The sequence below is a fragment of the Sycon ciliatum genome, chromosome 6, assembly GCF_964019385.1.
Source record: "Sycon ciliatum chromosome 6, ocSycCili1.1, whole genome shotgun sequence".
NCBI classification, from domain to species: Eukaryota; Metazoa; Porifera; class Calcarea; order Leucosolenida; family Sycettidae; genus Sycon; species Sycon ciliatum.
In genome coordinates, this window is record NC_088648.1 from 10,929,252 (window position 1) to 10,956,224 (window position 26,973).

The 26,973-nt window shown below is 45.1% G+C and overlaps 5 long non-coding RNA genes across 8 annotated transcripts in view; 3 read left to right on the forward strand and 2 right to left on the reverse strand.

The window, feature by feature from the left end:
- Positions 1-515: 515 nt before the first annotated feature.
- On the forward strand, positions 516-2,413 carry LOC135819000 (uncharacterized). 2 transcript variants are annotated; one of them, XR_010553859.1, is made up of 5 exons: positions 516-575; positions 885-942; positions 1,252-1,309; positions 1,619-1,676; positions 2,356-2,413. It is a non-coding gene; the product is annotated as an uncharacterized LOC135819000 (long non-coding RNA). The 2 variants fall into 2 exon arrangements; XR_010553860.1 differs by lacking the exon at positions 885-942.
- A 668-nt stretch (positions 2,414-3,081) lies between these two features.
- On the forward strand, positions 3,082-7,583 carry LOC135818831 (uncharacterized). The gene is made up of 7 exons (XR_010553775.1): positions 3,082-3,151; positions 3,461-3,518; positions 4,202-4,259; positions 4,569-4,626; positions 4,936-4,993; positions 7,159-7,216; positions 7,526-7,583. It is a non-coding gene; the product is annotated as an uncharacterized LOC135818831 (long non-coding RNA).
- A 5,218-nt stretch (positions 7,584-12,801) lies between these two features.
- Positions 12,802-26,973, reverse strand: part of LOC135818835 (uncharacterized) — a 191,941-nt gene continuing 177,769 nt past the window's right edge. The window contains exon 5 of the long non-coding RNA XR_010553778.1: positions 12,802-12,859. This is a non-coding gene — a long non-coding RNA (uncharacterized LOC135818835). The remainder of the gene's footprint in view (positions 12,860-26,973) is intronic.
- LOC135818836 (uncharacterized) lies at positions 16,811-17,601 on the reverse strand. Its single transcript, XR_010553779.1, has 3 exons — positions 17,542-17,601; positions 17,174-17,231; positions 16,811-16,864 (listed from the first exon to the last, which is right to left on the reverse strand). It is a non-coding gene; the product is annotated as an uncharacterized LOC135818836 (long non-coding RNA).
- On the forward strand, positions 19,731-25,636 carry LOC135819364 (uncharacterized). Of its 3 annotated transcripts, XR_010553902.1 has the most exons (9): positions 19,731-19,818; positions 20,127-20,184; positions 20,494-20,551; positions 20,861-20,918; positions 21,227-21,284; positions 21,594-21,651; positions 22,336-22,393; positions 22,703-22,760; positions 24,557-25,636. It is a non-coding gene; the product is annotated as an uncharacterized LOC135819364 (long non-coding RNA). The 3 variants fall into 3 exon arrangements; XR_010553904.1 differs by lacking the exon at positions 22,703-22,760; XR_010553903.1 differs by lacking the exon at positions 20,494-20,551.

A 26,973-nucleotide genomic window follows, 5' to 3' on the forward strand; every position in this document is an offset into this window, starting at 1 on the left:
CTGGCCGCGATTGTCAAACAATTTGACCGTCACTGCGTCAGCGCAGCAAAGCAAAGAGCGTTTTGGCTGGACATCGCTCACTGACAGAGACATGGTTGATCGGATATTGATCAGAAACTGGCCGCGGTAGTCAAACAATTTGACCGTCAGCGCAGCAAAGCAAAGAGCGTTTTGGCTGGACATCGCTCACTGATAGAGACATGGTTGATCGGATATTGATCAGAAACTGGCCGCGATAGTCAAACAATTTGACCGTCAGCACAGCAAAGCGAAGAGCAAGAAACAACAGCATGGTGAATTGGAGTAATGCGCATGCTCCGCACAGTCCCGTGCGGAAACGCGGGAGTTCGGAGTGCGTGCATGTTATGCATGTACAAGTGTTGCTTATGGCAAGGATGTTGGTGTGTTGCTAACTCCACTTACCGTGCCATGCACGGAAACTTATATTTTGAGCAGCCCTGGGCGAAGTGTTTATTGAAATGTGGAATTTTTTCTTGGTTCACTTCCCTATGTCCAGCTAAACAACAAGATCAGGGTGGCGATGGTCAGTTCTTGAGCTTCGAACGGGCAGAAAGGTGAGAAATTGTCGCTTTTTACCCATTTGTGCCCACGTGTCACTTTCAACGTACCTCTCTATAACATGACCCAGCTGTGATGTGAGTGGTCGCATTGATTTGATTTATGGTTTGCTTGTAGGCCGCTGGCAGCTGCACTCAGTAATGCCGAAAAATTGGCACTGCTGTGAATAGTTTAGTCGCAAAGTAAAGAATCAAGGGCAAAATGGCCCAAAACTTCGAGATAGTTTGATATCAGCTTTGAGCAGCCCTGGGCGAAGTGTTTATTGAAATGTGGAATTTTTTCTTGGTGCACTTCCCTATGTCCAGCTAAACAACAAGATCAGAGTGGCGATGGTCAGTTCTTGAGCTTCGAACGGGCAGAAAGGTGAGAAATTGTCGCTTTTTGCCCATTTGTGCCCACGTGTCACCTTCAACATACCTCTCTATAACATGACCCAGCTGTGATGTGAGTGGTCGCATTGATTTGATTTTTGGTTTGCTTGTAGGCCGCTGGCACCCGCATTCAGTGATGCCGAAAATTTGGCACTGCTGTGAATAGTTTAGTCGCAAAGTGAAGAATCACGGGCAAAAAGGCCCAAAACTTCGAGATAGTTTGATATCAGCTTTGAGCAGCCCTGGGCGAAGTGTTTATTGAAATGTGGATATTTTTCTTGGTTCACTTCCCTATGTCCAGCTAAACAACAAGATCAGGGTGGCCACAGTCAGTTCTTGAGCTTCGAACGGGCAGAAAGGTGAGAAATTGTCGCTTTTTCTCCCATTTGTGCCCATGTGTCACTTTCAACGTACCTCTCTATAACATGACCCAGCTGTGATGTGAGTGGTCGCATTGATATGATTTTTGGTTTTCTTGTAGGCCGCTGGCACCCGCATTCAGGAATGCTGAAAATTTGGCACTGCTGTGAATAGTTTAGTCGCAAAGTGAAGAATCACGGGCAAAAGGCCCAAAACTTCGAGATAGTTTGATATCAGCTTTGAGCTGCCCTGGGCGAAGTGTTTATTGAAATGTGGAAATTTTTCTTGGTGCACTTCCCTATGTCCAGCTAAACAACAAGATCAGGGTGGAGATGGTCAGTTCTTGAGCTTCGAACGGGCAGAAAGGTGAGAAATTGTCGCTTTTTGCCCATTTGTGCCCACGTGTCACTTTCAACGTACCTCTCTATAACATGACCCATCTGTGATGTGAGTGGTCGCATTGATTTGATTTTTGGTTTGCTTGTAGGCCGCTGACACCCGCATTCAGTGACGCCGAAAATTTGGCACTGCTGTGAATAGTTTAGTCGCAAAGTTAACAATCACGGCCAAAAAGGCCCAAAACTTCGAGACAGTTTTATTTCAGCTTTGAGCAGCCCTGAGCGAAGTGTTAATTGAAATGTGGAAATTGTTTTGGTGCACTTCCCTATGTCGATCTAAACAACAAGATGAGGGTGGCGATGGTCAGTTCTTTAGCTTCGAACGGGCAGAAAGGTGAGAAATTGTCGCTTTTTCTCCCATTTGTGCCCACGTGTCACTTTCAACGTACCTCTCTATAACGTGGCCCAGCTGTGATGTGTGTGGTCGTATTATTGATTTGATTTTTGGTTTTCTTGTAGGCCGCTGGCACTCGCATTCAGTGACGCCAAAAATTTGGCACTGCTGTCAATAGTTTAGTCGAAAAGTGAAGAATCACGGGCAAAAAAGGCCCAAAACTTCGAGATAGTTTTATTTCAGCTTTGAGCAGCCCTGGGCGAAGTGTTTATTGAAATGCGGATGTTTTCTTGGTTCACTTCCCTATGTCCAGCTAAGCAACAAGATCAGGGTGGCGATGGTCAGTTCTTGAGCTTCGAACGGGCAGAAAGGTGAGAAATTGTCGCTTTTTGCCCATTTGTGCCCTCGTGTCACTTTCAACGTACCTCTCTATAACATGACCCATCTGTGATGTGAGTGGTCGCATTGATTTGATTTTTGGTTTGCTTGTAGGCCGCTGACACCCGCATTCAGTGACGCCGAAAATTTGGCACTGCTGTGAATAGTTTAGTCGCAAAGTTAACAATCACGGCCAAAAAGGCCCAAAACTTCGAGACAGTTTTATTTCAGCTTTGAGCAGCCCTGAGCGAAGTGTTAATTGAAATGTGGAAATTGTTTTGGTGCACTTCCCTATGTCGATCTAAACAACAAGATGAGGGTGGCGATGGTCAGTTCTTTAGCTTCGAACGGGCAGAAAGGTGAGAAATTGTCGCTTTTTCTCCCATTTGTGCCCACGTGTCACTTTCAACGTACCTCTCTATAACGTGGCCCAGCTGTGATGTGTGTGGTCGTATTATTGATTTGATTTTTGGTTTTCTTGTAGGCCGCTGGCACTCGCATTCAGTGACGCCAAAAATTTGGCACTGCTGTCAATAGTTTAGTCGAAAAGTGAAGAATCACGGGCAAAAAAGGCCCAAAACTTCGAGATAGTTTTATTTCAGCTTTGAGCAGCCCTGGGCGAAGTGTTTATTGAAATGCGGATTTTTTTCTTGGTTCACTTCCCTATGTCCAGCTAAGCAACAAGATCAGGGTGGCGATGGTCAGTTCTTGAGCTTCGAACGGGCAGAAAGGTGAGAAATTGTCGCTTTTTGCCCATTTTTGCCCACGTGTCACTTTCAACGTACCTCTCTATAACATGACCCAGCTGTGATGTGAGTGGTCGCATTGATTTGATTTTTAGTTTGCTTTTAGGCCGCTGGCACCCGCATTCTGTGACAACAAAAATTTGGCACTGCTGTGAATAGTTTAGTCACGAAGTGAAGAATCACGGGCAAAAAGGCCCAAAACTTCGAGATAGTTTGATATCAGCTTTGAGCAGCCCTGGGCGAAGTATTTATTGAAATGTGGAATTTTTTCTTGGGGCAATTCCCTATGTCCAGCTAAACAACAAGATCAGGGTGACCATGGTCAGTTCTTGAGCTTCGAACGGGCAGGAAGGTGAGAAATTGTCGCTTTTTCTCCCATTTGTGCCCACATGTCACTTTCAATGTACCTCTCTATAACATGACCAAGCTGTGAAGTGAGTTGTCGCATTGATTTGATTTTGGGTTTGCTTGTAGGCCGCTGGCACCCGCATTCAGTGACGCCGAAAATTTGGCACTGCTGTGAATAGTTTAGTCTCGCAAAGTTAACAATCACGGCCAAAAAGGCCCAAAACTTCGAGACAGTTTTATTTCAGCTTTGAGCAGCCCTGGGCGAAGTGTTAATTGAAATGTGGAAATTGTTTTGGTGCACTTCCCTATGTCGATCTAAACAACAAGATGAGGGTGGCGATGGTCAGTTCTTTAGCTTCGAACGGGCAGAAAGGTGAGAAATTGTCGCTTTTTCTCCCATTTGTGCCCACGTGTCACTTTCAACGTACCTCTCTATAACATGGCCCAGCTGTGATGTGTGTGGTCGTATTATTGATTTGATTTTTGGTTTTCTTGTAGGCCGCTGGCACTCGCATTCAGTGATGCCGAAAATTTGGCACTGCTGTCAATAGTTTAGTCGAAAAGTGAAGAATCACGGGCAAAAAGGCCCAAAACTTCGAGATAGTTTGATATCAGCTTTGAGCAGCCCTGGGCGAGTTGTTTATTGAAATGTGGAATTTTTTCTTGGTTTTTCTTCCCTATGTCCAGCTAAACAACAAGATCAGGGTGGCGATGGTCAGTTCTTGAGCTTCGAACGGGCAGAAAGGTGAGAAATTGTCGCTTTTTGCCCATTTGTGCCCACGTGTCACCTTCAACATACCTCTCTATAACATGACCCAGCTGTGATGTGAGTGGTCGCATTGATTTGATTTTTGGTTTGCTTCTAGGCCGCTGGCACCCGCATTCAGTAATGCCGAAAAATTGGCACTGCTGTGAATAGTTTAGTCGCAAAGTGAAGAATCACGGGCAAAAAGGCCCAAAACTTCGAGATAGTTTGATATCAGCTTTGAGCAGCCCTGGGCGAAGTGTTTATTGAAATGTGGAATTTTTTCTTTGTGCACTTCCCTATGTCCAGCTAAACAACAAGATCAGGGCGGCGATGGTCAGTTCTTGAGCTTCGAACGGGCAGAAAGGTGAGAAATTGTCGCTTTTTGCTCATTTGTCTCCACGTGTCACTTTCAACGTACCTCTCTATAACATGACCCAGCTGTGATGTGAGTGGTCGCATTGATTTGATTTTAGGTTTGCTTGTAGGCCGCTGGCACCCGCATTCAGTGATGACGAAAATTTGGCACTGCTGTGAATAGTTTAGTCACAAAGTGAAGAATCACGGGCAAAAAGGCCCAAAACTTCGAGATAGTTTGATATCAGCTTTGAGCAGCCCTGGGCGAAGTGTTTATTAAAATGTTGAAATTTTTCTTGGTGCACTTCCCTATGTCCAGCTAAACAACAAGATCAGGGTGGCGATGGTCAGTTCTTGAGCTTCAAACGGGCAGAAAGGTGAGAAATTATCGCTTTTTGCCCATTTGTGCCCACGTGTCACTTTCAACGTACCTCTCTATAACATGACCCAGCTGAGATGTGAGTGGTCGCATTGATTTGATTTTTGGTTTGCTTGTAGGCCGCTGGCACCCGCATTGAGTAATGCCAAAAAATTTGCACTCCTGTGAATAGTTTAGTCGCAAAATGAAGAATCACGGGCAAAAAGGCCAAAAACTTCGAGATAGTTTGATATCAGCTTTGAGCTGCCCTGGGCGAAGTGTTTATTGAAATGTGGAAATTTTCCTTGGTGCACTTCCCTATGTCCAGCTAAACAACAAGATCAGGGTGGAGATGGTCAGTTCTTGAGCATCGAACGGGCAGAAAGGTGAGAAATTGTCGCTTTTTGCCCATTTGTGCCCACGTGTCACTTTCAACGTACCTCTCTATAACATGACCCATCTGTGATGTGTGTGGTCGTATTATTGATTTTATTTTTGGTTTGCTTGTAGGCCGCTGACACCCGCATTCAGTGACGCCGAAAATTTGGCACTGCTGTGAATAGTTTAGTCGCAAAGTTAACAATCACGGCCAAAAAGGCCCAAAACTTCGAGACAGTTTTATTTCAGCTTTGAGCAGCCCTGAGCGAAGTGTTAATTGAAATGTGGAAATTGTTTTGGTGCACTTCCCTATGTCGATCTAAACAACAAGATGAGGGTGGCGATGGTCAGTTCTTTAGCTTCGAACGGGCAGAAAGGTGAGAAATTGTCGCTTTTTCTCCCATTTGTGCCCACGTGTCACTTTCAACGTACCTCTCTATAACGTGGCCCAGCTGTGATGTGTTGTGTCGTATTATTGATTTGATTTTTGGTTTTCTTGTAGGCCGCTGGCACTCGCATTCAGTGACGCCAAAAATTTGGCACTGCTGTCAATAGTTTAGTCGAAAAGTGAAGAATCACGGGCAAAAAAGGCCCAAAACTTCGAGATAGTTTTATTTCAGCTTTGAGCAGCCCTGGGCGAAGTGTTTATTGAAATGCGGATTTTTTTCTTGGTTCACTTCCCTATGTCCAGCTAAGCAACAAGATCAGGGTGGCGATGGTCAGTTCTTGAGCTTCGAACGGGCAGAAAGGTGAGAAATTGTCGCTTTTTGCCCATTTGTGCCCACGTGTCACTTTCAACGTACCTCTCTATAACATGACCCAGCTGTGATGTGAGTGGTCGCATTGATTTGATTTTTGGTTTGCTTTTAGGCCGCTGGCACCCGCATTCTGTGACAACAAAAATTTGGCACTGCTGTGAATAGTTTAGTCACGAAGTGAAGAATCACGGGCAAAAAAGGCCCAAAACTTCGAGATAGTTTGATATCAGCTTTGAGCAGCCCTGGGCGAAGTATTTATTGAAATGTGGAATTTTTTCTTGGGGCAATTCCCTATGTCCAGCTAAACAACAAGATCAGGGTGACCATGGTCAGTTCTTGAGCTTCGAACGGGCAGGAAGGTGAGAAATTGTCGCTTTTTCTCCCATTTGTGCCCACATGTCACTTTCAATGTACCTCTCTATAACATGTCCAAGCTGTGAAGTGAGTTGTCGCATTGATTTGATTTTGGGTTTGCTTGTAGGCTTGTAGGCCGCTGGCACCCGCATTCAGTGACGCCGAAAATTTGGCACTGCTGTGAATAGTTTAGTCGCAAAGTTAACAATCACGGCCAAAAAGGCCCAAAACTTCGAGACAGTTTTATTTCAGCTTTGAGCAGCCCTGGGCGAAGTGTTAATTGAAATGTGGAAATTGTTTTGGTGCACTTCCTTATGTCGATCTAAACAACAAGATGAGGGTGGCGATGGTCAGTTCTTTAGCTTCGAACGGGCAGAAAGGTGAGAAATTGTCGCTTTTTCTCCCATTTGTGCCCACGTGTCACTTTCAACGTACCTCTCTATAACATGGCGCAGCTGTGATGTGTGTGGTCGTATTATTGATTTGATTTTTGGTTTTCTTGTAGGCCGCTGGCACTCGCATTCAGTGACTCCGAAAATTTGGCACTGCTGTCAATAGTTTAGTCGAAAAGTGAAGAATCACGGGCAAAAAGGCCCAAAACTTCGAGATAGTTTGATATCAGCTTTGAGCAGCCCTGGGCGAGTTGTTTATTGAAATGTGAAATTTTTTCTTGGTTTTTCTTCCCTATGTCCAGCTAAACAACAAGATCAGGGTGGCGATGGTCAGTTCTTGAGCTTCGAACGGGCAGAAAGGTGAGAAATTGTCGCTTTTTGCCCATTTGTGCCCACGTGTCACTTTCAACGTACCTCTCTATAACATGACCCAGCTGTGATGTGAGTGGTCGCATTGATTTGAATTTTGGTTTGCTTCTAGGCCGCTGGCACCCGCATTCAGTAATGCCGAAAAATTGGCACTGCTGTGAATGGTTTAGTCGCAAAGTGAAGAATCACGGGCAAAAAGGCCCAAAACTTCGAGATAGTTTGATATCAGCTTTGAGCAGCCCTGGGCGAAGTGTTTATTGAAATGTGGAATTTTTTCTTTGAGCACTTCCCTATGCCCAGCTAAACAACAAGATCAGGGCGGCGATGGTCAGTTCTTGAGCTTCAAACGGGCAGAAAGGTGAGAAATTGTCGCTTTTTGCTCATTTGTCTCCACGTGTCACTTTCAACGTACCTCTCTATAACATGACCCAGCTGTGATGTGAGTGGTCGCATTGATTTGATTTTTGGTTTGCTTGTAGGCCGCTGGCGTGCGCATTCAGTAATGCCGAAAAATTGGCACTGCTGTGAATAGTTTAGTCGCAAAGTGAAGAATCACGGGCAAAAAGGCCCAAAACTTCGAGATAGTTTGATATCAGCTTTGAGCAGCCCTGGGCGAAATGTGTTTATTGAAATGTGGAATTTTTTCTTCCTGCACTTCGCTATGTCCAGCTAAACAACAAGATCAGGGCGGCGATGGTCAGTTCTTGAGCTTCGAACGGGCAGAAAGGTGAGAAATTGTCGCTTTTTGCCCATTTGTGCCCACGTGTCACTTTCAACGTACCTCTCTATAACATGACCCAGCTCTGATGTGAGTGGTCGTATTGATTTGATTTTTGGTTTAATTGTAGGCCGCTAGCACCCGCATTCAGTGACGCCATAGCTTAACATAGGGAAGTGCAAAAAGAAAAATTCCACATTTGAATAAACACTTCGCCCAGGGCTGCTCAAAGCTGATATAAAACGTTCTCGAAGTTTTGGGCCTTTTTGCCCGTGATTCTTCACTTTGTGACTAAACTATTCACGGCAGTGCCAAATTTTCGTCATCACTGAATGCAGGTGCCAGCGGCCTACAAGCAAACCAAAAATCAAATCAATGCGACCACTAACATCACGGCTGGGTCATGTTATAGAGAGGTACGTTGAAAGTGACACGTGGGCACAAATGGGCAAAAAGCGACAATTTCTCACCTATCTCCCCGTTCGAAGTTCAAGAACTGACCATGGCCACCCTGATCTTGTTGTTTAGCTTAACATAGGGAAGTGCAGCAAGAAAAATTCCACATTTCAATAAACACTTCGCCCAGGGCTGCTCAAAGCTGATATAAAACAGTCTCGAAGTTTTGGGCCTTTTTGCCGTGATTCTTCACTTTGTGACTAAACTATTCACAGCAGTGCCAACTTTTCGTCGTCCATGAATGCGGGTGCCAGCGGCCTACAAGCAAACCAAAAATCAAATCAATGCGACCACTCACATCACTGTTATAGAGAGGTACGTTGAAAGTGACACGTGGGCACAAATGGGAGAAAAAGCGACAATTTCTCACCTTTCTGCCCGTTCGAAGCTCAAGAAGTGACCATGGCCACCCTGATCTTGTTGTTTAGCTGGACATAGGGAAGTGCACCAAGAAAAATTCCACATTTCAATAAACACTTCGCCCAGGGCTGCTGAAAGCTGAAATAGAACTGTCTCGAAGTTTTGGGCCATTTTGCCCGTGATTCTTCACTTTGTGACTAAACTATTCACAGCAGTGCCAAATTTTCGTCGTCACTTAATGCGGGTGCCAGCGGCCTACAAGCCAAACAAAAATCAAATCAATGCGACCACTCACATCACAGCTGGGTCATGTTATAGAGAGGTACGTTGAAAGTGACACGTGGGCACAAATGGGCAAAAAGCGACAATTTCTCACCTTTCTGCCCGTTCGAAGCTCAAGAACTAACCATCGCCGCCCTGATCTTGTTGTTTAGCTGGACATAGAGAAGTGCACCAAGAAAAAATTCCACATTTCAATAAACACTTCGCCCAGGGCTGCTCAAAGCTGATATAAAACTATATCGAAGTTTTGGGCCTTTTTGCCCGTGATTCTTCACTTTGCGACTAAACTATTTACAGCAGTGCCAATTTTTCGGCATTACTGAATGCGCGTGCCAGCGGCCTACAAGCAAACCAAAAATCAAATCAATGCGACCACTCACATCACAGCTGGGTCATGTTATAGAGAGGTACGTTGAAAGTGACACGTGTGCACAAATGGGCAAAAAGCGACAATTTCTCACCTTTCTGCCCGTTCGAAGCTCAAGAACTGACCATCGCCGCCCTGATCTTGATGTTTAGCTGGACATAGGGAACTGCACCAAGAAAAAATTCCACATTTCAATAAACACATTTCGCCCAGGGCTGCTCAAAGCTGATATCAAACTATCTCGAAGTTTTGGGCCTTTTTGCCCGTGATTCTTCACTTTGCGACTAAACTATTCACAGCAGTGCCAATCTTTCGGCATTACTGAATGCGCGTGCCAGCGGCCTACAAGCAAACCAAAAATCAAATCAATGCGACCACTCACATCACAGCTGGGTCATGTTATAGAGAGGTACGTTGAAAGTGACACGTGGGCACAAATGGGCAAAAAGCGACAATTTCTCACCTATCTCCCCGTTCGAAGTTCAAGAACTGACCATGGCCACCCTGATCTTGTTGTTTAGCTTAACATAGGGAAGTGCAACAAGAAAAATTCCACATTTCAATAAACACTTCGCCCAGGGCTGCTCAAAGCTGATATCAAACTGTCTCGAAGTTTTGGGCCTTTTTGCCGTGATTCTTCACTTTGTGACTAAACTATTCACAGCAGTGCCAAATTTTCGTCGTCACTTAATGCGGGTGCCAGCGGCCTACAAGCAAACCAAAAATCAAATCAATGCGACCACTCACGTCACAGCTGGGTCATGTTATAGAGAGGTACGTTGAAAGTGACACGTGGGCACAAATGGGCAAAAAGCGACAATTTCTCACCTTTCTGCCCGTTCGAAGCTCAAGAACTGACCATCGCCGCCCTGATCTTGTTGTTTAGCTGGACATAGGGAAGTGAACCAAGAAAAAATTCCACGTTTCAATAAACACTTTGCCCAGGGCTGCTCAAAGCTGATATCAAACTATCTCGAAGTTTTGGGCCTTTTTGCCCGTGATTCTTCACTTTGCGACTAAACTATTCACAGCAGTGCCAATCTTTCGGCATTACTGAATGCGCGTGCCAGCGGCCTACAAGCAAACCAAAAATCAAATCAATGCGACCACTCACATCACAGCTGGGTCATGTTATAGAGAGGTACGTTGAAAGTGACACGTGGGCACAAATGGGCAAAAAGCGACAATTTCTCACCTATCTCCCCGTTCGAAGTTCAAGAACTGACCATGGCCACCCTGATCTTGTTGTTTAGCTTAACATAGGGAAGTGCAACAAGAAAAATTCCACATTTCAATAAATACTTCGCCCAGGGCTGCTCAAAGCTGATATCAAACTGTCTCGAAGTTTTGGGCCTTTTTGCCGTGATTCTTCACTTTGTGACTAAACTATTCACAGCAGTGCCAAATTTTCGCCGTCACTGAATGCGGGTGCCAGCGGCCTACAAGCAAACCAAAAATCAAATCAATGCGACCACTCACATCACAGCTGGGTCATGTTATAGAGAGGTACGTTGAAAGTGACACGTGGGCACAAATGGGCAAAAAGCGACAATTTCTCACCTTTCTGCCCGTTCGAAGCTCAAGAACTGACCATCGCCGCCCTGATCTTGTTGTTTAGCTGGACATAGGGAAGTGAACCAAGAAAAAATTCCACGTTTCAATAAACACCTCGCCCAGGGCTGCTCAAAGCTGATATCAAACTATCTCGAAGTTTTGGGCCTTTTTGCCCGTGATTCTTCACTTTGCGACTAAACTATTCACAGCAGTGCCAATTTTTCGGCATTACTGAATGCAGGTGCCAGCTGCCTACGAGCAAACCAAAAATCAAATCAATGCGACCACTCACATCTCAACTGGTTCATGTTATAGAGAGGTATGTTGAAAGTGACACGTGGGCACAAATGGGAGAAAAAGCGACAATTTCTCACCTTTCTGCCCGTTCGAAGCTCAAGAAGTGACCATGGCCACCCTGATCTTGTTGTTTAGCTGCACATAGGGAAGTGCACCAAGAAAAATTCCACATTTCAATAAACACTTCGCCCAGGGCTGCTGAAAGCTGAAATAAAACTGTCTCGAAGTTTTGGGCCTTTTTGGCTGTGATTCTTCACTTTGCGACTAAACTATTCACAGCAGTGCCAAATTTTGGGCGTCACCGAATGCGGGTGTCAGCGGCCTACAAGCAAACCAAAAATCAAATCAATGCGACCACTCACATCACAGCTGGGTCATGTTATAGAGAGGTACGTTGAAAGTGACACGTGGGCACAAATGGGCAAAAAGCGACAATTTCTCACCTATCTCCCCGTTCGAAGTTCAAGAACTGACCATGGCCACCCTGATCTTGTTGTTTAGCTTAACATAGGGAAGTGCAACAAGAAAAATTCCACATTTCAATAAATACTTCGCCCAGGGCTGCTCAAAGCTGATATCAAACTGTCTCGAAGTTTTGGGCCTTTTTGCCGTGATTCTTCACTTTGTGACTAAACTATTCACAGCAGTGCCAAATTTTCGCCGTCACTGAATGCGGGTGCCAGCGGCCTACAAGCAAACCAAAAATCAAATCAATGCGACCACTCACATCACAGCTGGGTCATGTTATAGAGAGGTACGTTGAAAGTGACACGTGGGCACAAATGGGCAAAAAGCGACAATTTCTCACCTTTCTGCCCGTTCGAAGCTCAAGAACTGACCATCGCCGCCCTGATCTTGTTGTTTAGCTGGACATAGGGAAGTGAACCAAGAAAAAATTCCACGTTTCAATAAACACCTCGCCCAGGGCTGCTCAAAGCTGATATCAAACTATCTCGAAGTTTTGGGCCTTTTTGCCCGTGATTCTTCACTTTGCGACTAAACTATTCACAGCAGTGCCAATTTTTCGGCATTACTGAATGCAGGTGCCAGCTGCCTACGAGCAAACCAAAAATCAAATCAATGCGACCACTCACATCTCAACTGGTTCATGTTATAGAGAGGTATGTTGAAAGTGACACGTGGGCACAAATGGGAGAAAAAGCGACAATTTCTCACCTTTCTGCCCGTTCGAAGCTCAAGAAGTGACCATGGCCACCCTGATCTTGTTGTTTAGCTGCACATAGGGAAGTGCACCAAGAAAAATTCCACATTTCAATAAACACTTCGCCCAGGGCTGCTGAAAGCTGAAATAAAACTGTCTCGAAGTTTTGGGCCTTTTTGGCTGTGATTCTTCACTTTGCGACTAAACTATTCACAGCAGTGCCAAATTTTGGGCGTCACCGAATGCGGGTGTCAGCGGCCTACAAGCAAACCAAAAATCAAATCAATGCGACCACTCACATCACAGCTGGGTCATGTTATAGAGAGGTACGTTGAAAGTGACACGTGGGCACAAATGGGCAAAAAGCGACAATTTCTCACCTTTCTGCCCGTTCGAAGCTCAAGAACTGACCATCGCCGCCCTGATCTTGTTGTTTAGCTGGACATAGGGAAGTGAACCAAGAAAAAATTCCACGTTTCAATAAACACTTTGCCCAGGGCTGCTCAAAGCTGATATCAAACTATCTCGAAGTTTTGGGCCTCTTTGCCCGTGATTCTTCACTTTGCGACTAAACTATTCACAGCAGTGCCAATTTTTCGGCATTACTGAATGCAGGTGCCAGCTGCCTACGAGCAAACCAAAAATCAAATCAATGCGACCACTCACATCTCAACTGGTTCATGTTATAGAGAGGTATGTTGAAAGTGACACGTGGGCACAAATGGGAGAAAAAGCGACAATTTCTCACCTTTCTGCCCGTTCGAAGCTCAAGAAGTGACCATGGCCACCCTGATCTTGTTGTTTAGCTGCACATAGGGAAGTGCACCAAGAAAAATTCCACATTTCAATAAACACTTCGCCCAGGGCTGCTGAAAGCTGAAATAAAACTGTCTCGAAGTTTTGGGCCTTTTTGGCTGTGATTCTTCACTTTGCGACTAAACTATTCACAGCAGTGCCAAATTTTGGGCGTCACCGAATGCGGGTGTCAGCGGCCTACAAGCAAACCAAAAATCAAATCAATGCGACCACTCACATCACAGCTGGGTCATGTTATAGAGAGGTACGTTGAAAGTGACACGTGGGCACAAATGGGCAAAAAGCGACAATTTCTCACCTTTCTGCCGGTTCGAAGCTCAAGAACTGACCATCGCCACCCTCATCTTGTTGTTTAGCTGGACATAGGGAAGCGCACCAAGAAAAAATTCCACATTTCAATAAAAACTTCGCCCAGGGCTGCTCAAAGCTGATATCAAACTATCTCGAAGCTTTGGGCCTTTTTGCCCGTGATTCTTCACTTTGCGACTAAAGTATTCACAGCAGTGCCAAATTTTCGGCATCACTGAATGCGGGTGCCAGCGGCCTACAAGCAAACCAAAAATCAAATCAATGCGACCACTCACATCACAGCTGGGTCATGTTATAGAGAGGTACGTTGAAAGTGACACGTGGGCACAAATGGGAGAAAAAGCGACAATGTCTCACCTTTCTGCCCGTTCGAAGCTCAAGAACTGACTATGGCCACCCGGATCTTGTTGTTTAGCTGGACATAGGGAAGTGCACCAAGAAAAATTCCACATTTCAATAAACACTTCGCGCAGGGCTGCTCAAAGCTGAAATGAAACTATCTCGAAGTTTTGGGCCTTTTTGCCACAGCAGTGCCAACTTTTCGGCATCACTGAATGCGGTTGCTAGCGGCCTACAAGCAAACCTAAAATCAAATCAATGCGACAACTCCCATCACAGCTGGGTCATGTTATAGAGAGGTACGTTGAAAGTGACACGTGGGCACAAATGGGCAAAAAGCGACAATTCCTCACCTTTCTGCCTGTTCGAAGCTCAAGAACTAACCATCGCCACCCTGATCTTGTTGTTTAGCTGGACATAGGGAAGTGCGCCAAGAAACAATTCCACATTTCAATAAACCCTTCGCCCAGGGCTGCTCAAAGCTTATATCAAACTATCTCGAAGTTTTGGGCCTTTTTGCCCGTGATTCTTCACTTTGCGACTAAACTATTCTCAGCATGGCCAAATTTTCGTAGTCACTGAATGCGGGTGCCAGAGGCCTACAAGCAAACCAAAAATCAAATCAATGCGACCACTCACATCACAGCTGGGTCATGTTATAGAGAGGTACGTTGAAAGTGACACGTGGGCACAAATGGGCAAAAAGCGACAATTTCTCACCTTTCTGCCCGTTCGAAGCTCACGAACTGACCATCACCACCCTGATCTTGTTGTTTAGCTGGACATAGGGGAGTGAACCAAGAAAAATTCCACATTTCAATAAACAACTTGCCCAGGCCTGCTCAAAGCTGATATCAAACTATCTCGAAGTTTTGGGCCTTTTGCCCGTGATTCTTCACTTTGGGACTAAACTATTCACAGCAGTGCCAAATTTTTGGCATTACTGAATGCGGGTGCCAGCGGCCTACAAGCAAACAAAAAATCAAATCAATGCGACCACTCACATCACAGCTGGGTCATGTTATAGAGAGGTACGTTGAAAGTGACACGTGGGCACAAATGGGCAAAAAGCGACAATTTCTCACCTTTCTGCTCGTTTGAAGCTCAAGAACTGACCATCGCCACCCTTATCTTGTTGTTCAACTGGACATAGGGAAGTGCACCAAGAAAAAATTCCACATTTCAATAAACACTTCGCCCAGGGCTGCTCAAAGCTGATATCAAACTATCTCGAAGTTTTGGGCCTTTTTGCCCGTGATTCTTCACTTTGCAACTAAACTATTCATAGCAGTGCCAAATTTTCGGCATTACTGAATGCGGGTGCCAGCGGCCTACAAGCAAACCAAAAATAAAATCAATGCGACCACTCACATCACAGCTGGGTCATGTTATAGAGAGGTACGTTGAAAGTGACACGTGGGCACAAATGGGAGAAAATGCGACAATTTCTCACCTTTCTGCCCGTTCGAAGCTCAAGAACTGACTATGGCCACCCTGATCTTGTTTTTTAGCTGGACATAGGGAAGTGCACCAAGAAAAATTCCACATTTCAATAAACAACTTGCCCAGGGCTGCTCAAAGCTGATATCAAACTATCTCGAAGTTTTGGGCCTTTTTGCCCGTGATTCTTCACTTTGGGACTAAACTATTCACAGCAGTGCCAAATTTTTGGCATTACTGAATGCGAGTGCCAGCGGCCTACAAGCAAACCAAAAATCAAATCAATGCGACCACTCACATCACAGCTGGGTCATGTTATAGAGAGGTACGTTGAAAGTGACACGTGGGCACAAATGGGCAAAAAGCGACAATTTCTTACCTTTCTGCCCGTTCGAAGCTCAAGAACTGACCATCGCCACCCTCATCTTGTTGTTCAACTGGACATAGGGAAGTGAACCAAGAAAAAATTCCACATTTCAATAAACACTTCGCCCAGGGCTGCTCAAAGCTGATATCAAACTATCTCGAAGTTTTGGGCCTTTTTGCCCGTGATTCTTCACTTTGCAACTAAACTATTCATAGCGGTGCCAAATTTTCAGCATTACTGAATGCGGGTGCCAGCGGCCTACAAACAAACCAAAAATCAAATCAATGCGACCACTCACATCACAGCTGGGTCATGTTATAGAGAGGTACGTTGAAAGTGACACGTGGGCACAAATGGGAGAAAAAGCGACAATTTCTCACCTTTCTGCCCGTTCGAAGCTCAAGAACTGACTATGGCCACCCTGATCTTGTTTTTTAGCTGGACATAGGGAAGTGCACCAAGAAAAATTCCACATTTCAATAAACACCTCGCCCAGGGCTGCTCAAAGCTGATATCAAACTATCTCGAAGTTTTGGGCCTTTTTGCCCGTGATTCTTCACTTTGCGACTAAACTATTCACAGCAGTGCCAACTTTTCGGCATCACTGAATGCGGGTGCTAGCGGCCTACAAGCAAACCAAAAATCAAATCAATGCGACCACTCACATCACAGCTGGGTCATGCTATAGAGAGGTACGTTGAAAGTGACACGTGGGCACAAATTGGGCAAAAAGCGACAATTTCTCACCTATCTGCCCGTTCGAAGCTCAAGAACTGACCATCTTCACCCTGATCTTGTTGTTTTGCTGGACGTAGGGAAGTCCACCAAGAAAAAATTCCACATTTCAATAAACACTTCGCCCAGGGCTGCTCAAAGCTGATATCAAACTATCTCGAAGTTTTGGGCCTTTTTGCCCGTGATTCTTCACTTTTCGACTAAACTATTCACAGCAGTGCCAAATTTTCATAGTCACTGAATGCGTGTGCCAGCGGTCTACAAGCAAACCAAAAATCAAATCAATGCGACCACTCACATCACAGCTGGGTCATGTTATAGAGAGGTACGTTGAAAGTGACACGTGGGCACAAATGGGCAAAAAGCGACAATTTCTCATCTATCTGCCCGTTCGAAGCTCAAGAACTGACCATCGCCACCCTGATCTTGTTGTTAAGCTGGATATAGGGAAGTGTACCAAGAAAAAATTCCACATTTCAATAAACAACTCGCCCAGGGCTGCTCAAAGCTGATATCAAACTATCTCGAAGTTTTGGGCCTTTTTGCCCGTGATTCTTCACTTTGGGACTAAACTATTCACAGCAGTGGCTAATTTTCGGCATTACTGAATGCGGGTGCCAGCGGTCTACAAGCAAACCAAAAATCAAATCAATGCGACCACTCACATCACAGCTGGGTCATGTTATAGAGAGGTACGTTAAAAGTGACACTTGGGCACAAATGGGCAAAAAGACACAATTTCTCACCTTTCTGCCCGTTTGAAGCTCAAGAACTGACCATCGCCACCCTGATCTTGTTGTTTAGCTGGACATAGGGAAGTGAACCACGAAAAAATTCCACATTTCAATAAACAACTCGCCCAGAGCCGCTCAAAGCTGATATCAAACTATCTCGAAGTTTTGGGCCTTTTTGCCCGTGATTCTTTACTTTGCGACTAAACTATTCACAGCAGTGCCAATTTTTCGGCATTACCTAGTGCAGCTGCCAGCGGCCTACAAACAAACCAAAAATCAAATCAATGCGACCACTCACATCACAGCTGGGTCATGTTATAGAGAGGTACGTTGAAAGTGACACGTGGGCACAAATGGGAGAAAAAGCGACAATTTCTCACCTTTCTGCCCGTTCGAAGCTCAAGAACTGACTATGGCCACCCGGACCTTGTTGTTTAGCTGGACATAGGGAAGTGCACCAAGAAAAATTCCACATTTCAATAAACACTTCGCCCAGGGCTGCTCAAAGCTGAAATAAAACTATCTCGAAGTTTTGGGCCTTTTTGCCCATGATTCTTCACTTTCCGACTAAACTATTCACAGCAGTGCCAACTTTTCGGCATCACTGAATGCAGGTGCCAGCGGCCTACAAGCAAACCAAAAATCAAATCAATGCGACCACTTACATCACAGCTGGGTCATGTTATAGAGAGGTACGTTGAAAGTGACACGTGGGCACAAATGGGAGAAAAAGCGACAATTTCTCACCTTTCTGTCCGTTCGAAGCTCAAGAACTGACCATCGCCACCCTGATCTTGTTGTTTAGCTGGACATAGGGAAGTGCACCAAGAAAAAATTCCACATTTCAATAAACACTTCGACCAGGGCTGCTCAAAGCTTATATCAAACTATCTCGAAGTTTTGGGCCTTTTTGCCCGTGATTCTTCACTTTGGGACTAAACTATTCACAGCAGTGCCAAATTTTTGGCATTACTGAATGCGGGTGCCAGCGGCCTACAAGCAAACAAAAAATCAAATCAATGCGACCACTCACATCATAGCTGGGTCATGTTATAGAGAGGTACGTTGAAAGTGACACGTGGGCACAAATGGGCAAAAAGCGACAATTTCTCACCTTTCTGCTCGTTCGAAGCACAAGAACTGACCATCGCCACCCTCATCTTGTTGTTCAACTGGACATAGGGAAGTGAACCAAGAAAAAATTCCACATTTCAATAAACACTTCGCCCAGGGCTGCTCAAAGCTGATATCAATCTATCTCGAAGTTTTGGGCCTTTTTGCCCGTGATTCTTCACTTTGCGACTAAACTATTCACAGCAGTGCCAAATTTTCGGCATTACTGAATGCGGGTGCCAGCGGCCTACAAGCAAACCAAAAATCAAATCAATGCGACCACTCACATCACAGCTGGGTCATGTTATAGAGAGGTACGTTGAAAGTGGCACGTGGGCACAAATGGGAGAAAAAGCGACAATTTCTCACCTTTCTGCCCGTTCGAAGCTCAAGAACTGACTATGGCCACCCTGATCTTGTTGTTTAGCTGGACATAGGGAAGTGCACCAAGATAAAATTCCACATTTCAATAAACACTTCGCCCAGGGCTGCTCAAAGCTGATATCAAACTATCTCGAAGTTTTGGGCCTTTTTGCCCGTGATTCTTCACTTTGCGACTAAACTATTCACAGCAGTGCCAAATTTTCGTAGTCACTGAATGCGGGTGCCAGCGGCCTACAAGCAAACCAAAAATCAAATCAATGCGACCACTCACATCACAGCTGGGTCATGTTATAGAGAGGTACGTTGAAAGTGACACGTGGGCACAAATGGGCAAAAAGCGACAATTTCTCACCTATCTGCCCGTTCGAAGCTCAAGAACTGACCATCGCCACCCTCATCTTGTTGTTTATCTGGACATAGGGAAGTGAACCAAGAAAAAATTCCACATTTCAATAAACAATTCGCCAAGGGCTGCTCAAAGCTGATATCAAACTATCTCAAAGTTTTGGGCCTTTTTGCCTGTGATTCTTCACTTTGTGACTAAACTATTCACAGCAGTGGATAAATTTTCATCGTCACTGAATGCGGGTGCCAGCGGCCTACAAGCAAACCAAAAATCAAATCAATGCGACCACTCACATCACAGCTGGGTCATGTTAGAGAGAGGTACGTTGAAAGTAACATGTGGGCACAAATGGGCAAAAAGCGACAATTTCTCACCGTTCTTCCCGTTCGAAGCTCAAGAACTGACCATCGCCACCCTGATCTTGTTGTTTAGCTGGACAGAGGGAAGTGAACCAAGAAAAAATTCCACATTTCAATAAACAACCTTTGAATTTCAATGTACCTCTCTATAACATGACCCAGCTGTAATGTCAGTGATCGCATTGATTTGATTTTTGGTTTGCTTGTAGGGCGCTGGCATCCACATTCAGTGACCCAGAAAATTGGGCACTGCTGTGAATAGTTTAGTCGCAAATTGAAGATTCACGGGTAAAAAGCCCCAAACTGTGAGATTTGTTATTTTTCAGCTTTCAGCAGCCCTGGGCAAGTTCTTTAGAGAAATGTGGCTCTTTTTCTTGGTGCACTTGTCTATGTCCAGCTGCACAACAAGATGAGACTGGTCATTGTCATTTTCTGAGCTGTGAACGGGCAGGAAGGTGAGAAAATGTCGGATTTTGACCATTTGTGCTGACCTTTGAATTTCAATGTACCTCTCTATAACATGACCCAGCTGTAATGTCAGTGGTCGCATTGATTTGATTTTTGGTTTGCTTGTAGAGCGCTGACACCCACATTCAGTGACCCAAAAAATTTGGCACTGCTGTGAATAGTTTAGTCGCAAAGTGAAGATTCACGGGTAAAAAGCCCCAAACTGTGAGATTTGTTATTTTCAGCTTTCAGCAGCCCTGGGCAAGTTCTTTAGAGAAATATGGCTCTCTTTCTTGGTGCACGTGTCTATGTCCAGCTGCACTACAAGATGAGGCTGGTCATTGTCATTTTCTGAGCTGTGAACGGGCAGGAAGGTGAGAAAATGTCGGATTTTGACCATTTGTGCTGACCTTTGAATTTCAATGTACCTCTCTATAACATGACCCAGCTGTAATGTCAGTGGTCGCATTGATTTGATTTTTGGTTTGCTTGTAGGGCGCTGGCATCCACATTCAGTGACCCAGAAAATTGGGCACTGCTGTGAATAGTTTAGTCGCAAATTGAAGATTCACGGGTAAAAAGCCCCAAACTGTGAGATTTGTTATTTTTCAGCTTTCAGCAGCCCTGGGCAAGTTCTTTAGAGAAATGTGGCTCTTTTTCTTGGTGCACTTGTCTATGTCCAGCTGCACAACATGATAAGGCTGGTCATTGTCATTTTCTGAGCTGTGAACGGGCAGGAAGGTGAGAAAATGTCGGATTTTGACCATTTGTGCTGACCTTTGAATTTCAATGTACCTCTCTATAACATGACCCAGCTGTAATGTCAGTAATAGCATTGATTTGATTTTTGGTTTGCTTGTAGGGCGCTGGCACCCACATTCAGTGACCAAAAAAATTTGGAACTGCTGTGAATAGTTTAGTCGCAAAGTGAAGATTCACGGGCAAAAAGCCCCAAACTGTGAGATTGGTTATTTTTCAGCTTTCAGCAGCCCTGGGCAAGTTCTTTAGAGAAATGTGGCTCTTTTTCTTGGTGCACTTGTCTATGTCCAGCTGCACAACAAGATGAGACTGGTCATTGTCATTTTCTGAGCTGTGAACGGGCAGGAAGGTGAGAAAATGTCGGATTTTGACCATTTGTGCTGACCTTTGAATTTCAATGTACCTCTCTATAACATGACCCAGCTGTAATGTCAGTGGTCGCATTGATTTGATTTTTGGTTTGCTTGTAGAGCGCTGACACCCACATTCAGTGACCCAAAAAATTTGGCACTGCTGTGAATAGTTTAGTCGCAAAGTGAAGATTCACGGGTAAAAAGCCCCAAACTGTGAGATTTGTTATTTTCAGCTTTCAGCAGCCCTGGGCAAGTTCTTTAGAGAAATATGGCTCTCTTTCTTGGTGCACGTGTCTATGTCCAGCTGCACTACAAGATGAGGCTGGTCATTGTCATTTTCTGAGCTGTGAACGGGCAGGAAGGTGAGAAAATGTCGGATTTTGACCATTTGTGCTGACCTTTGAATTTCAATGTACCTCTCTATAACATGACCCAGCTGTAATGTCAGTGGTCGCATTGATTTGATTTTTGGTTTGCTTGTAGGGCGCTGGCATCCACATTCAGTGACCCAGAAAATTGGGCACTGCTGTGAATAGTTTAGTCGCAAATTGAAGATTCACATGTAAAAAGCCCCAAACTGTGAGATTTGTTATTTTTCAGCTTTCAGCAGCCCTGGGCAAGTTCTTTAGAGAAATGTGGCTCTTTTTCTTGGTGCACTTGTCTATGTCCAGCTGCACAACATGATAAGGCTGGTCATTGTCATTTTCTGAGCTGTGAACGGGCAGGAAGGTGAGAAAATGTCGGATTTTGACCATTTGTGCTGACCTTTGAATTTCAATGTACCTCTCTATAACATGACCCAGCTGTAATGTCAGTGGTCGCATTGATTTGATTTAAAGTTTGCTTGCAGGGCGCTGGCACCTACATTCTGTGACCCAACAAATTTGGCACTGCTGTGAATAGTTTAGTCGCAAAGTGAAGATTCACGGGTAAAAAGCCCCAAACTGTGAGATTGGTTATTTTTCAGCTTTCAGCAGCCCTGGGCAAGTTCTTTAGAGAAATGTGGCTCTTTTTCTTGGTGCATTTGTCTATGTCCAGGTGCACAACGAGATGCGGTTGGTCATTGTCATTTTCTGAGCTGCAAACGGGCAAAAAAAAGGGGAAAGGGGAGAAAATGTCTGATTTTGACCATTTGTGCTGTCCTTTGAATTTCAATTTACCTCTCTATAACATGACCCAGGTGTAATGTCAGTGGTCGCATTGATTTGATTTTTTGTTTGCTTGTAGGGCGCTGGCACCCACATTCAGTGACCCAGAAAGTTTGGCACTGCTGTGAATAGTTTAGTCGCAAAGTGAAGATTCACGGGTAAAAAGCCCCAAACTGTGAGATTGGTTATTTTTCAGCTTTCAGCAGCCCTGGGCGAGTTCGTTAGAGAAATGGGTCTCTTTTTTGGTCCACTTGTCTATGTACAGCTACACATTGAGATGAGGATGGTCATTGTCATTTTCTGAGCTGCGAACGGGCAGAAAGGTGAGGAAATGTCGGATTTTGACCATTTGTGCTGACCTTTGAATTTCAATGTACCTCTCTATAACATGACCCAGCTGTAATGTGAGTGGTGGTATTTATTTGATTTTTGGTTTGCTTGTATGACGGTGGCAGCCACATTCAGTGGCCCAGAAAACTTGGCACTGCTGTGAATAGTTTAGTCGTAAAGTGAAGATTAACGGGTTAAAAGCCCGAAACTGTGAGATTGGTTATTTTTCAGCTTTCAGCAGCCCTGGGCAAGTTCTTTAGAGAAATGTGGCTCTTTTTCTTGGTGCATTTGTCTATGTCCAGCTAGAAAAGGATATGACGATGGTCATTGTCATTTCCTGAGCTGTGAACGGGCAGAAAGGTGAGAAAATGTCGGATTTTGAGCATTTGTGCTGACCTTTGAATTTCAATGTACCTCTCTATAACATAACCCACCTGTAATGTCAGTGGCCGCATTGATTTAATTTTTGATTTTCTTGTAGGGCGCTGGCATCCACATCCAGTGACCCAGAAAGTTTGGTACTGCTGAGAATAGTTTAGTCCAAAAGTGAAGATTCACGGGTAAAATGCCCCAAACTGTGAGATTGGTTACGGAGATCGTTTCGAAGCAGATTATTTCATACACAGAGCAGCAGGGCTTCAATGTTTTGTGTGGCCACCGTCTGCTTCAATTAGGGCTTCAACACGACGTGGCATTGACTCCACGTATGGGGAAACCGTGTCAGGAGCCAACGAGTCCCACTCCAGGTGCAGTGCCCGCACCAGCTGGTCAGCATTCTCGCAGCGATGTGGAATTATTCTCTTCTTGAGAGGAGCCCACAAATTGGGAATGGCCGTGTCCTTCTCTATCTCTTCTAGATCTTGAGCTGTACTTCGTGAAGTGAATGAAAGAAATTTTGAACTGTTTTAGCATGCAACACGTGCACTCCGAACTTTTACACGAGGTGCGTACAGTTGAGTTCATACACACAAATCGCCAGTGATGTAATGGGAGCTGGCTTCGCGGCGCCGGCTTTGCACTTCGGGCCGGATTTCACCGAGCGCAACTGTATCTGGCGCTGATTTATGTGACGCTGACATATTCGGCGCTTATCTGCTGGCGCTGAAGTAAAGTAAAAAAAGTAAATTATCCTGTCCGTTCCCAAAAGGAACTCACGACGGCCGCTAACACCCGGTAAACCCTAGCGGCAGATGCAGCGCCTAACGGCTGAAGTATACGGCGCTTTGTCATCATGGCTACCCTCCTGTAGATGCTGGCATATATCTTCCGCGAGTCCTCTGCGACCGCTTGTAATTATGCTTTTCGACTCGCTGCAGAGATCCAACAAATACCAATAGGCCTCCTTTAGGTGTGTGTGTGTGTATGTAATCTCACATGGTTACTTTGTGCACGTGTATGTGTATGCGTGTGTGTATGTGTGTGTATGTATGTGTGTGTGTGTGTGTCCTTTTTCTGCACCTTGTCCTCACCCACTTACTGAGGTGTGGTGAGCCCATAAGTGGGATCATTTTCAAGTCCACCCAGCGTTTTGGGGATTTCAGGGGTGTCGGCCGTTGGGCGGTTCAATAACCAATTGAGTCATCTTTCCAAGATTCCTTTTGAGTCTCTCTCCCCTCTCCCGGGGGGACTCACGTGACCAGTTTTGGCAGTGAGCAACAAGTACAGTACAGTACAGTGTGTGTGTGTGTGTGTTCCCGACGATTTCGGCCGCACACGTCTTTCTTCTCTTTCTCATTCTCCTAGCTCTTCTTTCATTCTCCTGGGTGGTTACCAACAGCCAGTGTATGCCGGAGTATGTGGTGTGGCGTGCGTGTAAAAAAATTAAAAAATTAAAAAAATTAAAAATAGGGATTCACTGGCCAGAAAAAGCCACTTCTATCACTCTGTGTGGTGGATACCAGGCTAAAATTAGTGGCGGTCAATTCATCAGCCTTGCAAGCTGTTGAATGGTGTAATCCCAGCACAAGTTGCTATGTCTAACATAGCCGTTCGCTATCATCGTTTCCGCGATGGGCAGGTCTGAGGTCTGAGGTGTGTGTGTGTGTTTATGTGTGTGTGTGTGTGTATGTGTGTTTGTGTATGTGTGTGTGTGTGTGTGTGTGTGTGTGTATGTGTGTGTGTCTGCGTGTGCTTCTTTTCTGCTGGTTCCTGTACAGCTTACCTGTGCAAATTGTGTCATCTGCCATTCCCTTCAAGCTTCGATGAACGTGGCTTCATAGCATGTTTGCACACTCTTGCCAAATCACAATAACCCTAACTGCGGCGTGACAGAAAGCTACGGATGTACATATCCGGTAGCAGCTCAAACAATGCAGCAGCCAGCATTCTGCTGGTATATGCGAGCGACGGTTGCTGTTGGAATTGTCCTGAGCAGAGAATCGCTTTCCTGAGCTTAGTGACCTACCGTGTATCACATGATCAGTACAGCCGCTAGACCTGTGTTGACGGATGCAGGAGTTCACCTGCCAAGTTGTCACTATAGATCTTTGAGGGTATCATGGATATGGATCCTGCTCCTGCAACATTGCCCGCGTTGATGGCCGCTTAGTAGCAGGCCAGTAGCTACCCCAGCAGATATAGCAGCTGAGCCCACCATCGCTAACACTGCAACGGACACAGAAGTAAGAGCAGCTGCCATTGCAGCTAGCACTGGAGCAGACACAGCGGCAAGAGAAGTTGCCATGGCAGCAACACACTCTGCATCTGCTGCACCAGACACTGAGTGCATTAGTTTGAAAACCAGTGGACACACTGCTCACAGCAGCAATGCCAAGCATCAGTCAGAGTGGCTCAGTCTTCAGCAGCAGCAGCAGCAGCAGCCTGCAGTGCACTTTACAAAGTGAGCACCTTAAAAAAACAAGTACTAGTAATCTGATTTATTTCGAATATGATTATTATTGAAAAAAACGAGCGCGTACTCGAATCCAATATTCGGTATAATTGTCTCACCCCTAACGATAAATAAATCCAGCAAGTGAAGCCATTGCCCACAAGAATTGGGCATTTTCTATACAGCATACGCCCCAGCAGCGAATCATCCAGGAACAGAATGTCCTCCATTGCATCTTCATTGTTGTTTTACATGGTACATGCATTTACCACAGAAATCTTCAGTTTCAGAGCAGCAGTCAGTAGATATTGAAATGAAGACTGTTCGGTGAACATGATCTCAGTGCCAACTTTCACCCCTATTTATCATACTTGTTTTTAATGTCCTGTATTGATATCTACAGCGTACAGGAAGCTGTGTTCTGTGTTCTGTGTGCTGTGTGCTGTGTGCTGTGTGCTGTGTGTGTGTGCTGTGTGCTGTGTGCTGTGATCTGTGTGCTTTTATCTGTGTGCTGTGATCTGTGATCTGTGTGCTGTGTGTAATGTGCAATTTCCATGCATGTTCCCTTTTGTTTGCACTACAGTGCTCGCTGAAATCCGACCCGAAGTGCAAAACTGGCGCCCTGGACACGTCCCGATTACATCTTTGTACTGAAGTATTTGTACATGTGTACAACCGGCCGCATTCGTGCCACATCCAGGGCGTCATGGGTCGTGCAGATTGAGGGCGCCAAATGTGCACTCTGGGTAGGATTTCATCGAATGCAACAGTAGTATGCCAAGAGATATTTGAGTGTATAGCTGGTTAAAACCTACCCTGATTTGGACACGAGTGAACACTCATGTGGACCCAAGTAACCCACTCGAATCCAGGTCAGCGTGTGCCTGGCTAATACCCCTAACCACGTTCGCTCATCTTCGGGGACTGCAATAGAGAGGTTAAGATGCACATTATTCTGATTTGACGCGCATTTTCACGTCAAGTTTGGCGTAGAACTCCAAACTTTAACGCGAGCAGTGCAGGTCACTCGCGTTGTTTTCCAACGCGAGAGCCAAACAACGCGAGCTGAACTTTCGCATCATGTCAGAAATAACAGCGCGACCATGAGCACGCATCCATACGTTAGCATAACGCAGAAACGTGTCAGTTGTGCTCACATTACAACCATTATACAATATTATCAAGAGTATTTAACACCCCAAGAGTGTGCAACTCCTGATACCCTTTCTATGGGGTACGCCGACGGCGAAAACTCACATCACGTGGTGCAGTGTCGCAGTTGTACGTTATATACTCTTGATATTATAATATTGTACTCTTGCTACAAGTTAGTTAACCCTTTGTGTAAGTAGGCTACGGGGCTGACCCCCCACCGGCCAAGTTCTTCGGCGACCGACAGTAGATCTACTCTACTGCAAACCGGTCAGCGGTGCTCCGATGCACGGTGGTATACTTGACCCTACAGATTAGTACTAATATTATAGTAGAGAGATTGCGCACAACGAAAATTCGTAAGATTTCGACCGTCCGGGTTCGAGTAACGAAAGCTGCTACGAAGATCCGTCCAAACGTGACTGAAACAGACAGATCTATGAAAATGTTTTTCGTAATTTGGAGTACTAAAATACTAAAATGGCAATAAATAAGATAAATTGTGCACTCGTAACAACAGCAAAAATGAAGAAAGTCAAGTTCCATAACGTTTTCTTGTGACTGTCATCAGTGGAACGCCGTCACATAAAA